We start from the raw sequence: 14,937 nt of genomic DNA on the forward strand, positions 1-14,937 counted from the left end.
TTATTACCTTATGGACAGATCTGCCCATTTTAGTGCAACCAATGTGTTTGATTCATGTAGGTAAAATACCAAAACTCAGATTTTGCCACCAGTTTACACATGCCAGATTTCACTCATTTCTAAAATTATAACCAATATTTTGAAATTCAGCACTTCAATATACTTAACCACTGTTCTGGCTCGAAGTATTATTTATGATATATAGCCCTTGAAGCCTTAGTAGTTTGAATGAGTTTACTTAACCAGTCCTCAAACTTTAATGAGCATCCAAATTCCTGTGGTGATGGTTAACAGTGTGGGTCCCTGCGCACACACCCAGAGATTCTGATTCAGTAGTGCTGGGGATTGCCTCCATTTTAATGAGATCCCTGGAAGTTTCAGGAGCAAGTGGCCCAGGGACCACACCTTGAGAAACACTGAGTTAGCACATTTTCACTCAAGTTCAGGAGAATTCTAGTTTAGAAGCTGTAGTTGGTCATAGGTAGTCATGTGCAAGGTAGAATTGGTCATTATGTAGCTGAGGGGCAGGGTTGCAAGAGCACCTGGCTCTGGGGATGCCAACCAGACCAGGATCGGCCACTTTTCTGAGGACAAAATCTAAAGACAGAGACATGAGTGGTGGTGAAACAAAAAAGGGATTTATTTCAGTGAGGCCAACACCAGGAAGACAGCAGACTAACATCTCAAAGCCTGTCTCCAAAGTGCCAGAAATACTTCCAGGTTTATATGAGGAAAATATGGGACAAAGTTTGGTGGATAGGCGCAGGTGGGCAGTGAAGGTCAAGTTGATCATTGTTGTGGGCTCAGTCACACAGGGTCTTGCCGGTTCAGTGCAGTCCTTATTGTGTGAGGGGGTAGTTTCAGGTCCCATTAGGAGATGCTTTGCCTGAAGAGACTTTTGCCTGAGTTAAGAGATGGGCTGGAAAGAAGATTATTTAATCAATTAGAAAGTTTGTGGTCAAGAGTAGAAGCGGCGGTGGCGGCGGCCCAAAGCGTAGGGAAGGAGGAAGGCAGGGAGCTTAGGAGCGGGAGCTGGAGTCCCGGCGGTGGAGATCCCTGTGCGGTGCGGAGGGGGCCACGGCCCCGGCTCTGACCCGCGCCTGGGGGGTGGGCCATGGTGGAGATCAGCGACCTGGACCGGCAGATCGAGCAACTGCGGCGCTGCGCGCTCATCAAAGAGAGTGAAGTCAAGGCCCTGTGCGCTAAGGCCAGAGAGATCTTGGTAGAGGATAGCAACGTACAGAGGGTGGACTCGCCAGTCACAGTGTGCGGCAACATCCATGGGCAATTCTATGACCTCAAGGAGCTGTTCAGAGTGGGTGGCGTCGTCCCTGAGACCAACTACCTCTTCATGGGGGATTTTGTGGATTGCGGTTTCTACAGCGTCGAAACGTTCCTCTTGCTGCTGGCACTTAAGGTTCGCTATCCTGACCGCATCACCCTGATCCGGGGCAACCATGAGAGCCGCCAGATCACCCAGGTCTATGGCTTCTACGACAAGTGTCTGCGCAAATACGGCTCGGTGACCGTGTGGCGCTACTGCACTGAGATCTTTGACTACCTCAGCCTGTCGGCCATCATAGATAGCAAGACCTTCTGCGTGCACGGGGGCCTCTCCCCCTCTATCCAGACCCTGGACCAGATCCGAATGATTGACTGAAAGCAAGCGGTGCCCCACGATGGGCCCATGTGTGACCTGCTCTGGTCTGACCCCGAAGACACAACAGGCTGGGGTGTGAGCCCCCGCGGGGCTGGCTACCTGTTTGGCAGTGGCGTGGTGGCCCAGTTCAATGTGGCCAACGACATTGACATGATCTGTCGTGCCCACCAACTGGTGATGGAAGGTTACAAGTGGCACTTCAATGAGACTGTGCTCACTGTGTGGTTGGCACCCAACTATTGCTACCGCTGTGGGAACGTGGCAGCCATCTTGGAGCTGGATGAGCATCTCCAGAAAGATTTCATGATCTTCAAGGCTGCTCCCCAGGAGACCCGCGGCGTCCCTTCCAAGAAGCCCGTGGCCGATTACTTCCTGTGATCCCTCCAGCCCCTGCCCCTCCAGCCTCTCTGGCCCTCGGACCACTGTGACTCTGCTCTGTCTCCCTACGGAGGCTGGGCATCCGGGGGGGGGGGGGCTGTCTGGGCTCTGCTCTCCCCCCAGAGAGGGCACTGTGAGGGTGAGGACTTTCTCTGGAGAGGCTCGGAGTCTCAGCTCCATGCTCCTCTCTTTTCTCCCCACTTGAACCATGGAGTTTCCAATAATTTTTTGGTTTTCTTTTTTCCTTTTTTTTTTTTTTTTTTTTAAATAAAAAAATTTGAGAGAAAAAAAAAAAAATTCTAAAAAAAAAAGAAAAAAGGGAAAAAAAAAAAAAAAGAGAAAGTTTGGGGTCAAAATGGAAGTGGTTGAAGTCCTTTTTCATTAAGACCCATGCAAGCTTTCATAGTCAACAAGTGTATCGGTGGGATGAAAATTGGCTTCCAGCATCTACAATTACAGGACAGATGCATCAGTTTGTTCATCAACATTCGTGTGTCAAGGCTGTGTGATGTTGGTCCGACAAGGGTGGCATCAAAGCCAGAACCTTGGTCGACCAGGCAAAGCTGCAGCATGTTGTCCCCCAGGCAGCCAACCCGAAGGGCCAGGCTTTCAGGACTTTGGGTTTGGCTGGCTAGTGTTCTTATTAACTAAGACTCAGAAGTGACTGGAGACAGAGTACACATGCCACATGATCCTGGTTAAAGTCTGTTTCCTTTCTTTGGTTTTCCCTGTGGAACAAGGACAGATGACTGAAAAAATTATTGTCTTCAGCAGAAAGAAAGCAACTATCAATCATCACATATTTAATCACTTATTCTGAGGGCTTTCACAAAGAGTGTTGCATTCAATCATCATAAATTACCTGGTGAGGTGACTTTATTATCACAGTTCCACAGATGAGGAAAGGGAGGTGCAGAGAGTAGGAAGTTTGTGTGTGATTACACAGCTAGTAAGTGGACATGAAGAGTTTTGACTCTTGGTCTTTCATCTTTAAATCCAGTGCTTTGTGCAATGAACATTGTATCGGGCAACCTCTTGTATTTTGACTTTGCTTTTCTTTTCCAAAGGATGCTATTCAGGAAAACAGACACTGTCATGGATGAAAGTAAGCCTGACAACAGGACTCGTGCATGTTGGGAGCATCCATACTAGCCTCCTTCTCTCCTCTGCCCATATCTACAATCATTAGAGAAAACAGTAGACCCTTGTCTGCTACAGTCCTGGGTCTTGCCCTCTCATGGTGGAGTGGGAACCAGGCTTTGGTTATGCAAAGTGAAAGCGAAGATCCTCTTCTGAAGTGGAAATATTTCATAGAGGGTTTTCTTCCTTTACATTTGTACAACAAAAAGGACCATTTGGGTGATTTCACAAGAAAAGACCAGCTTGCCCTCTAAGGATTACTGTAGAGCTCATCACCTCCAGATCTAAAGTGCTACTTTGGATACCTCCCACCTCCATCAGCTCCTTCCTCTCAACATTTTGGTTCAGTGCCCATTATGGGAGTCAAGGGTCCCATGGTCCTTAGACCTCAATGGCAGCACTTGTGCTCATAACCTAGAAACTTGAACTGACCAACCTCTCCCCACTTGTAAGAGCCAGAACCAGAACCCAAAGCCAGATCTCCTGACATCAAGTGATTCCTTTTTCCTCAGAGCCTGGCAGTGGGTGTGAGTGTGTGTGAGTGTGGTGGGTGGGGTGTTGAGAGGCTAGACAGTAGTCCCCAGCTCTCTCCTAATAGTCTCCCAGATTTTGTGTAAAATACTTGGATCAGTCCAATTCATGGTCCCTTTTCCTGGCACCCTACAACTCAACCCATCCAGTGGTGCAGCAGCACAGTAGCCCCTAAAGCTCAGTGCTTTGGGGGGATGCCACAGAAATAATACCAAGAGTATAATATGAGACATCTATACCCATCATCATATCTAATCCATCACCAAGTTGGACTAATTTTAACCCCATAAATATCTGCCCAATGATTCCCCTTCTCTCCAGCTCTATTGTCACCATTCCAGCATAAGCCGTCATTGTTTGTTTTTAGTGGGGCTGCTGCAAGAGTCTCCTAGGGTCTCCCTCCTTTGTATACTCTGGTGCCTCCTTCAGTGTATTCTCCTCCCTGCATCCCAAGGTCAAGGGCTTCTCTCTTGACAGTCCTAAACAGCTTTTCCCTAACTGTTTTGTCTGTGTAATATCCATTTATTCTTCAGATCTCAGCACCAGCAAAGGTCACTTCCTTAGGGAGGGTGGGTGTCCTTGCCTTGCAAGTTCTTATGCTGCTTGCTCTTATGGAAATTTCCTCTTTATAACTTCATGGCATTTACCTCCACTGATGATTAAACAGTCATCTGCATGACTGTTGCATTAATGGCTGTCTCCTCTACTAGACTATAAAATCCATGAGAAAGGGGGATACATCTGTATCATTCTTTTTCTCTCCTTTCCCTCCTCTATTTCTTCCTACTTCCCTTCTCCCACCTCACTTGGTTTGTGTGTATGTGTGTGTGTGTGTTTGCCATAGGAATTCTGTCTTCTCACTGAGCAAAAGGTATGAACTATTCTACATTGAAAAGGAAAAGATGGAAGTTAATTCTCTTGAAGGGCAGGCTTCCAAAGATCTGAGATGTTCCACTAAAGTCTAAGTTAAAGTAATTCTGCCAGGGCCCCCTACCACCTTTTAAGCTTATAACACATTTCTCTCGTTTGTGCTTTTGTTTTTGCTTTTTTCATTCTTCCACAGTTTTATTTATTAAATTTTCAATAGAAACTTTCAAAAAGAAACAGGTGAAAATAGTATTACGAACTTTCATGTACTGTCACCAGCTTCAACAATTAACCACGTCTTGCCAAGCTTGCCTCCATCTTTCTCCTTCCACTTTTGTTGGTGGTGGGGGTGGTGGTGGCGAAGTAATTTAAAGCACATGCGGGCATCATATCATTTTATCCACAAATAGCTCAGTAATTAACACACAAGGATTTTTAAAAATATTACCCCTAACAATAATAATACTTTCATGTAATTTTAATAACGTCTCATTCCCCGTCCATGCTCAAAGCTTCTCCATCCTCCAAAAACGATTCTATAATTGGTTCATTTAGGTTAGGATCCCAAACAAGGTCCACACGTGGCATCGTAGCCTAAGTCTCTTTTAACCTGTAACTATTCCCTCTTCTCCCATCTTTTAAAATTCCACTTGTTTGTTGAAGACATTGGGTCGTTTATGAGGTACAATTTCCCACCTTCTAGATTTGGCTGATTGGCTCCTCGTCCAACTTGTTCTTTTATCTCCTAGGTCTTCTGTTTGTTCTTCTATTACTTTCAAACTAGCAGTGAGATCTCGAGACTTGATTAGATTCAGATGCACCCTCTTTGGCAAGAACAACTCCTAGGTGGTGCTGTGTACCTCTTGCATCACATCAGTAGACATATGATGTCCCATTTTTAGTGATGTTAAGATTGATCCGGAGATTAGACTAATGGGAGACAATTCTCCATGGGGCTCTTGCATCTCCCTAGGTTTTGCAAGACAAGATTTTCACTGCCTTTTGTCTACATTATCTTTTCAAGGATGTTTGCGTATGAAGAAAGAGATGGTGTTTGTTGCTGGAACAAAGGACAGACAAGCTTGTTGTACAGTGTCAAATATCAGAATTCCCTAAGCTTGGGGTTCCTTTCCTATAAAGCAACCCCCTACGTGTACAAGGTCATCTGACTCTTTTCCTGTTGCTCTATTAGAAATGAGGCTCAGGGAACCAGTGTAAAAATGATGATACTAAAAATAGCCACTGCTTTTGCTGTAATTGATGGTCCCGGATCTCTGTATGAGACTGGATTCTCCAGACACACACACACACACACACACACACACACACACACACACACACGGCAGAGGGGGCGGGGGCAGGGAGAGAGACAGAGACAGAGAGACTGATATGCTGTGAGGAGCTAGCTCACATAATCCTCCTGATTATGGAGGCCAAGAAGGCCAAGATTATAATCATGCAGTTGCGAGAGCGCAGAAATCGCTGGTTTAACTTCCGGTCCACGTCCGAAGGCCTGAGCAAGCAGGAGAGCCCCTAGTGGGATAGTGGTAAGTTTCAGTCCGAATCCAGGTCTGAAGGCAGGGGAAGTCTGCAATGTTTCAGCTCCAATACAGACGTAATTTTTTCTTTTTCAGCTTTTTGTTCTATTCAGGCCTTGGGTGGAGTGGAGGAGGCCCACCCACATGGGGGAGGGCAATCTGCTTTACTCAGTCTACATTCAAATGTTAATCTTATCCAGAAGCACCCTCACAGACACACCCCAAAATAATGTTTAACCAAATATTTGGATACCCCATGGCCCAGTCAAGCTAACATATGAAATTAACCATGGGACTCTTTAACCCAGAGTCTATACCTTTAATCAGTTTCCGTGAAATTTGGCAGGTTAATCTGTTAGCTTGTAAATAGAGTAAAATCTCAAACCCTTCACAGCTCTTGATACATACTTCAATAAAAAATAAAAAGATTGGTCAGTGGGTTCAAGTTGTGTCAGCCTGATCTCTTCATTATGAAACTTCCATCACCTTTTCATCTAAAGATTTAGTATGCATTGATTTCGTTGCTTAGATTCATTATTTTATTAGGGGTTGCAAAGTGGTGTCCATCTAATTGTATCATTCTGTTTGCATTTATTTAGTAGGAATGTTTCTAAAAAGAAGAATTTTCTTTCACACTATTTGGTTATGCTGAAATCCAATTTATGCAGGAAAGGCAGGATTAATTGCTAGTTCTTTCCTGTTATTTACTAATTTTAAGAATAATGAGTTGGTGTGGTTGAAATCTCCAAAGTGATCATTATGTTTGCCTTTATTATGAACTTACGGATTTTTTTTATATTTCATATTTTTAATGCATTGCAGTTATTCTCTTTGCTCAAATTAATCCATCTTTGGCCATTTGGAACCCCTTTGGATGATTACTGTCACCTTTAAATATGATTGCAATAGTACTTGATAATTTCTTCACTTTCTTGCCCAACAAAGTGGCCCGGATCATCTTGCACACTCCTCCTGCTGCTTACTGGAATCAGTCATTTCTCCAAAGAGTCCTGATTTCTATTGGTAGGACATGGTCTTTAGAAGACATAATTTGGGTTGAGGGGGTACTCAAAGCTACTGGCTTATTATTGTTTCCAGGCCCTCTTAGTGGCTAGAGCTGGGAAATACATATTTTTTTTTAAAGAAAAAGAATCATGCATTCATATTGAAATTTCCAATTCAAATTTTAGGGTATAGAGTTTTACTGCACTTCTTCAATTTTAGATTTATCTTTTATGCTGAAAATCTTGGTTCATAATTATTTACATGTTTTAGTCTATAACAAACACATGATCATTTCAAATATTACTACTATCAGTAAGATAACCAGTACAATTCATGTTATTTATGGTTCTTTTACCCTTAGGCTTTTATCTTATATTCCACTCAGGATATGGAGTTAAAATGCTGTATTTCACAGTTACTTGAAACAATTATTTTCTGTGTGGTTATGCCACTAATTTGATATACTTAGGTTTATTTGTTTTCAATATTTACACAATGCTTTTTAATTTTTGATTTAATTTTATTCTTGCTTATATAAAATATTTATACAATTCCAAATCCTCTACCTACCCTGTTCAGCTGTATCAAAACTTGAGGTGGGGGATGCCTGGGTGGCTCCGTCAGTTAAGCGTCTGCCTTTGGCTCAGGTCATGATCCCAGGGTCCTGGGATCGAGCCCCACATCGGGCTCCCTGCTCAGCGGGGAGCCTGCTTCTCCCTCTGCCTGCCCCTTCCCCTGTTTGTGCGTGCAGTCTCTCTCTCTCTGACAAATAAATAAATAAAATCTTAAAAAACAAAACAAAACAAAACAAAACTCGAGGTGGTCTTTTCCTACCACCTATTCATTCATTCCTTTATTCATTCAACAGATATTTGTGAAGCACCTGCGCTAGGCTAGTGTGGGGTCTACAGTAGGGAACAAACCAGACGGCAGTCCTTACCCCCATGGAGCTTGCATCTTAGTGTGATGTTTGGAGAAACAACTCTCTTGACAATCTCTGCAGTTCTCCCTTACACCTTCTCTTCCTGTCCCCCCTTGGTTTCTCTTCTCTTCTCCAGGGACTCTGCATTTTTGAAGCAGAAGTTGCAAGTGGTCTTGGGTGGTGAAGGAAAAAGAAAATTTCCCTCAGTGCCTTTTTCTGTTTTCTCTAAATTCACATTATATTACTAAGTTACTTCATATTTCTGAGGCTGAATTTATACATATGAAAAATGTATTCCCCATACTCTTGAATCTGGGTTAGGCCTCTGACAGCTTTGACCAACTGAACATGACAAAAGTAACACTATGCCAGTCTCAAGTTTAGCCTTTAAGAGAACTGATAGTTTGCATTTCTTTCTTGGAAGCAGTTGCCATGTCAAAAGGAAGCCCAAGCAGCCACAAAGAGACTCCAATGGAAAAGAGGGAAAAGAACTGAAGTCCTGGGCTGAGAGTTTCCAGATGGTAGCCAACCACAATTTGCCAACACGTGAGTGAGCCATCTCGGACGTGAATCTTCTAGTACCAGAAGTGCCCACCAATGTCCTACGGTACAGAGATAAGCTGCCTACCAAGCTCCAACCAAACTGCAAAATTTGAGCAAAAAATAATTATTTGAAGCCACTAAATTTTGAAGTGGTTTGTTATGCAGCAATAGAGAAGTAACATAGTAGGTCCTTATTGAGAAGTATTCCTATTCTAGAATATTTAAAAGTATTTACAAGGCTTAGATGGACCTTAAATCTCTGGCCAGAAACCATGAGTTTTTGCTCAGGATCTGATGCAGCTGTGTGTCATCAGGGATTTCTGTTCACATCTTACCATTTAGATTAAGAAACTGTAATGAAGACTGTCATCTACAATTCAAAGATTTCTAGCTCTGGCAATACTTTTTCTTGTCTGTATTTGCTGCAATCTTCCTATTCCTTGTCTTTGGACCTCCATGTTGATTTGCTGATGATAAGTTTTATTATCATTATAATCATACCCCTTTACAAGTCATAGTTCTTATAGGCCAATTAACTAGTTTTTATTTATTGAGAAAACTTGCAACTCATTTGTGTCTATAGGAGTATTTTTTTTAATTTTATTTATTTATTTATTTATTTGAGAGAGAGAGCATGAGCATGTGTGAGCTGGGGAAGGGACATAGGGGGAGGGAGAAGGAGAGGGAAAGAATCTCAAGCAGACTCTGAGTCAAGCACAGAGCCGGAAGTGGGGCTTCATCTCACAACCCCAAGATCATGACCTGAGCCGAAACCAAGATTTGGAAGCTCAACCAAATGAGCCACCCAGGCACCCCCATGTTTTAAATCAGAACTGCACTAGATTGATTGATTACGATAGAATCAGATGACCCCAAGGGATTTCAAAACTCCGCTGGCTTAGCTTTCCCTCACTTGTAGACAAATAGATATTTCATTTCCCAATATTTCCAGGCAGATCCCAGCCTGCAGGGTAAAGGGAAGAGATGCAGAGTAGCCCAGCAGATTTGGAAGAGGAGATAGAGATGGGGAAAAAATTAAAAATGGGAGTAAGGAAGGGAGACTAAATAACGGGACAGACTCTGCCCTCAGAATTCAGTGGGTGATGCACCTTGTCCTGATGAAACCTCAGCCTGGTCTGCAGGGCATCACTGGGTAGTACCTGTGGATGGCTCGATGTGTCTGCCTCTATGAGCTCCCAGCTTATTGGTCATTAGATATTATTTTCAACACTTGGTATGTCCTACATAGCCTATATTTAGGAGTACTTCTGAAACACGACGTCAGGAAAGAAGCCATCAGCTAGATAACATGGACTTTGCGAAGAGTAATGGGAAAAACTGAAGTCAGCTCAGTACAAGACAGATCCCCTGACCTGTTTTCCAGAAAGGGGGATGAGGAATGCCTGGCAGGTGACTCAAACCCCAGAGAGGAGAACAAGCAGGGGAAGAAATGCTGGGCTGGGTGAGAGGACTAAAAGATGTAGAAAACAGTCTCACTGGTCCCAACTTTTTGTGATTACTCCCCCCTACTTTTTCTTTCTTTTTCCTTTTTAAACTAAGGAGGCATGTAATGAGGATGGCCAGCAGAGGGCCTTCAAATGAACATTAGCACGGAACACTTTCATGTCTGTGTGAGATCTTTGAGCTTTTGATTTTCTTCCCTATAGGATTTTATTTTAAGAAAATGAAAAAAAAAAAACACCTCTTCACATTTTATCAGGAAATAGTAGTAAAAGAATACAGACCTCGATGCATGTCGCTGGCATTAGGATTGTTTGCAGTATTTCAAGGAGAACCAGGTACTTCAGCAAAAGGTCAGTAGGTGGCAAACTTCTACAACCCTTAGATTGAAGGCCTGTAATGGGTAGATTCCATTCTAGATAAATACTGGAGGCTCTTGCTTCATTTTTGGGGGTGGGGATGGGTGGTGGTTGGTTTGTGTGTGTGTGTGTGTGTGTGTGTGTCTGTGTGTGGGTGTGTGTCTGTTTGTGTGTGTCTGTGTTATGTTGTAAAACACACTGAGTGAAAAATAAGTCTCTTTTCAAATAATTATTAAGACATTTACCAATTAAGCTAAATAGGCATGCATCAAAATCAGTCATCCCGTCTCTCATGAAGGTCACCTCTGAGTGTGCTTAGTTATCTCAACCCCTGTGGGAGAGAGGGTGGGATTAGAAGGTCCCTAAATTCTCCTTCATTTAGAGACTCTGGTGTGAGGTGTTCCACTTGATCCTAAGTCTAATCTGCCCTTAATAAGCCTCCCCGTGTCTTATGAGCTGGAAGTTGATGGAGAGAGTTCCCAACTTACATGGTGAGATAAAGCTTGGATTATATTTTTGGAGGTAATTATTTTTGGGCAATGTTGAAGGATGACAGGAACATCTGAGTAAGTCTATTGGCATACAAAAAAATAGGACATTGTAAAATAACATTGTGTTTCTTTCCTGAAAACCTGGATTCAACGTTAGCATCTTTCATTCCTGGAATCTCCAAATTTAGAGTTTGTACTAATGAATTCTGGAGAGAAATTATTTCTTTATCCGTTCTCTCAGAGGGCCATTTCCTGGTAAAAGGCTGTTACAGAACCCCCGCAATCTTCTCCATCACTGACGTGTTGTTCTTGGATGGGATGGTGCCATTGCTTTGCTTTACACCTGCGTGATGTGTTAGGGACATAGCCAGTCCCTAAGCATCCATTTGTTGTGGACATCTGCTGCGTTTATTCAGTGTCCTTGAATCCCTTCTTGGGGAAGACTGTGCATCCCAACTCCATGTAGTTCTGCAAGGCTCTCAATCACCTGGGCCTGCCCTCCCAAAGTGTGGAGATGTGAAGTAGCATGGCCATTGGATTCTTTTGGGGATTTGATTTTCATGCTGGAGGGGGAGCATGCAATATGATATTTTATTTCCATCCTTGCTAAACCTGAAGGATATATAACTTTGGCTGCTAATGGTATGATGCCTGTTATACACTCTAAAGTCTACTTTGTCTAATACTAAGATGGCCACTCCAGGTTTCCTTTGATTAGTGTTGGCATGGTACACCTTGTTCATCCTTTTACTTTTAATCTAGTTGTGACATTATATTTAAAGTTTGTTTCTTGCAGAGAACACAGAGTTGGTTCTTACTCTTTCATTCAATCTGGCCACCTCTGTGTTTAAACTGTATTGCTGGGGTGCCTGGGTGGCTCAGCAGGCTAAGTGGCTGCCTTCGGCTCAGGTCATGATCTCAGGGTCCTGGGATAGAGCCCCATGTTGGGCTCTTTGCTCAGCAGAGAGTCTGTTTCCCCCCTCCCTCTGCCTGCCGCCCCCCCTGCTTGTGCTCTCTCTCTCTGTCAAATAAATAAATAAATAAATAAATAAATAAATAAATAAATAAAATCTTAAAAAAAACTGTGTTGTTGACCATTTACATTTAATATGATCATTGAGGGATCATGTAGAGATCATAGGTAGATTCCTACTCAGTCCTATTTAGAGAACCAGGCTAGAGCCATACTGATTGATTGCTACCTGTGCTCTGAGTATAGTTAAATATTTTGCCTGTCACTGCAGCCCTTTAGGAAGATTTGTTGACCTAAAAGCATAAAAGCTATGTCTGTCTCTGCAGGGTGGATAGAAACATATATTTTGAGGGGGGGGGTTTAAAAAAAATAAAAATCATGCGCCCTCTTTGTAGCAACATCTGGGGGCTACAGCAGGCTACTGATGGCAACACAACATGTTTCTGCAGACAGGGCCTTCCTACTGCACCTCCCAAGCCTTGACTCCTGCGGGTTACAGAGAGAATGCCAGAAAAGGTTTTCCAAGGCCTCCAAAGAGATGGGAGGAGGAGGAAAACTGAGAGCCATGGGGACTCTGTACAGCACGTGGGATGGACAGCCCACTTCTGGGACTGCAGAGAAAATAGAGTTGATTCTTGGAGGATGAGTAGCACCATCTAAACTGAGGTGGGGCCCAAGTCAGCAGGACAGAGCCACGGGACTTGCAAATGAGCAGTCATTCTACAAGGTTCGTGCTGAGAGTACAGGAGGAAGTAACATCAGCCAGGGAGGTCGGGGTGAGTGCTAAGGACAGGGAGGTCGATGCCCAATATCATCAAGATGAGTATCTCTCAGCTGAAGCCCGAGAGGACAAAGGGCAGCACTGATGAAGTATTCCCCACCTCTCCCAAGGACAGGGTCATCATCCAGGCCTGTCCTTACCCCAGACAGGGACCCTGGCTGGGGAGAGAATCCTAACAGAATGCATTTTAAGCCAGAAGTGCCTGAAGTACTTGGAACTGGGAAGGGGACAGATTCGACCAGTAATGGAAGTGAGAACTTGAGAGCTAGGGTTACAGAGAAAGAACATTCCAAGAGACTATGCTCTGACACTTTTCCCTTAGTAACCCCACGATTTATCCTTGAACATTTCCCTTGGCCCATTGGTATTTTTATTTCTGTTGGATAAATTCCGAGAAATGATTTGCAAAGGCTGTTGACTTTAAAAGATACCTCTTTTATCCAGACACCAATTTAATTCCATTATTTAAAAGTTTTTCAATTGATTCCTTTGGGCAGTGTAGGCATATGGTCACCCCATCTGTGAATCATGGTACATTTATTTTCACAGTTCCATGGTTATGTACTTTTGTTTCATGTCTTGGCAAACAGACCAGACTTCTAGAACCATAAAACATTCTAATTTTGTTTCTAATTTCAATGGGAATAATACAGCTACTTAACTAACATGTACTGAGCAGTTATTATGTGTCAGGTACTGTCCCAAGCACCATATATGTATTATCTTATTTCCCCATCACTATCATAATTTCCATTTTACAGTGAAGAGACTGTGACCAACGGGGTTAAATTGCTTACCTAAGATGAGAAGTGGCGGAGTTGGGATGTAAACTCTGACTCTAGAGCCTGTTGGTCTTCACCTCTAGACAGGTGTGCTGCTAAATGTTTAACAACCAGCTCTCCGAAAAACACTGATTTATAACATTTGCCATTTTTTTGTGTGATGTAAATACGCCCTCTGTGGCTGACATGACATCACTGAACCTGGATTTGGGAAGAGATGCTCATAATTCCTCTGGCAAGCTAAGACCGGCCACTGTAACCAATTCTAACCACCACAGCCTCTAGTGTGACACCATGAGGCACAGAGGTGGTGTTGTGTAAGGAGTCTATTAGTGGAATTCTTTGGTTTTAAGAAATAGAAAATCAAGCGGAGCTGGCCCAAGCAGAAGGTGGAATTTACTAGAAGGAAACAGTCTCAGAATGAAGAGCAGGAAGCAACAGGGCCTCAGGAGGGCTAGGGATGAAGACCGGATGTGCCATGGGGCCTTGATGGGTCCCTTGTGCCTCAGTCTCTGTTTACTGCAGGGCAGTGCTCCTATGTCTCTGGCCCACAGAGCAGAACCTACCAGCCATTGTTCCTGAACTTACTCACCAATGTTCTTGCCACCAGCAGAGACCGAGGTCCTCTCCGACTGGCTCAGTTGGGTCAAGAGTCAGTCCCAGGTCAGTCAGCTATGGCCAAGTGGCTTTAGTGCGTCTGTGTGCCTCTGCTCGTGATCATATTGGGGATGTCAGTCTAGATTAGGACCAAGCCCTTCTGCCTTTGAAATTCTATTACACTTAAAACTCATCATCATGCTGTGGTCCTCTGGGTTCCCCTCCATCTGCGCCCTGATGACCTTTCTGACTGAGGTTATCCCTGTCAGTCTCCTCTTTGCTCCGTCTGCCATGCTGGCCTTTCTGTTGGCCCTTGCGCATTACCAGCTCATTCTTACCTCAGGGCCTTTGTACTTGCTCTCCCCCCACCCCAGGCTTCTCATGGCTCACACCACCCCCTTCATTCAGAGCATCCCTCCCTGAGCACCTGCTTGCAACAGTCCACTCCATCCATGCCACCCTCCTACCTGCTTCATTTTTCTTCAAAGATGACCTGAAATTGTATCGTGTATTTGACTGTCTGCTCCCCACTGGAACATAATCCATGGGCCTCAGAACATTGTCCTGTTTATGGCTTATATTTTCAGCATCTGGAATGGTGCTTGGCATGTAGTAGATACTCAAAACCTATTTGTTGAATGCATGATTCAATGAATGAATGAATGAATGTATGAATGACTTGCAGACTTACTACGAAATATACACTTAAAAATAAACCTTAACTGTTATCTGAGTTTTCAGATGTGTTTTTGCTTATTCTGTACTTGAATAAAATAGTGTTTCTTTAAAAATGAGATGTAATCCAGATTTTTAGTGGTCTGACCTTTCCTAACCTATCCCTTAGCCCACCTTCTCCCAGGCTTCCCTAGAATATTCTAAGTTAGTGACCTTTTGCAGTATTATGTGGAA

General features: G+C 43.6%; 1 pseudogene; it reads left to right on the top strand.

Annotated features, from left to right (window-relative positions):
- Positions 1–972: 972 nt before the first annotated feature.
- LOC112822769 (serine/threonine-protein phosphatase 4 catalytic subunit-like) lies at positions 973–2,341 on the top strand (annotated as a pseudogene).
- Positions 2,342–14,937: the final 12,596 nt, after the last annotated feature.

This window comes from Callorhinus ursinus, unplaced genomic scaffold (assembly GCF_003265705.2).
Source record: "Callorhinus ursinus isolate GAN/ISIS: 27379988/994484 unplaced genomic scaffold, GSC_fseal_2.0 scaffold8, whole genome shotgun sequence".
NCBI lineage: Eukaryota > Metazoa > Chordata > Mammalia > Carnivora > Otariidae > Callorhinus > Callorhinus ursinus.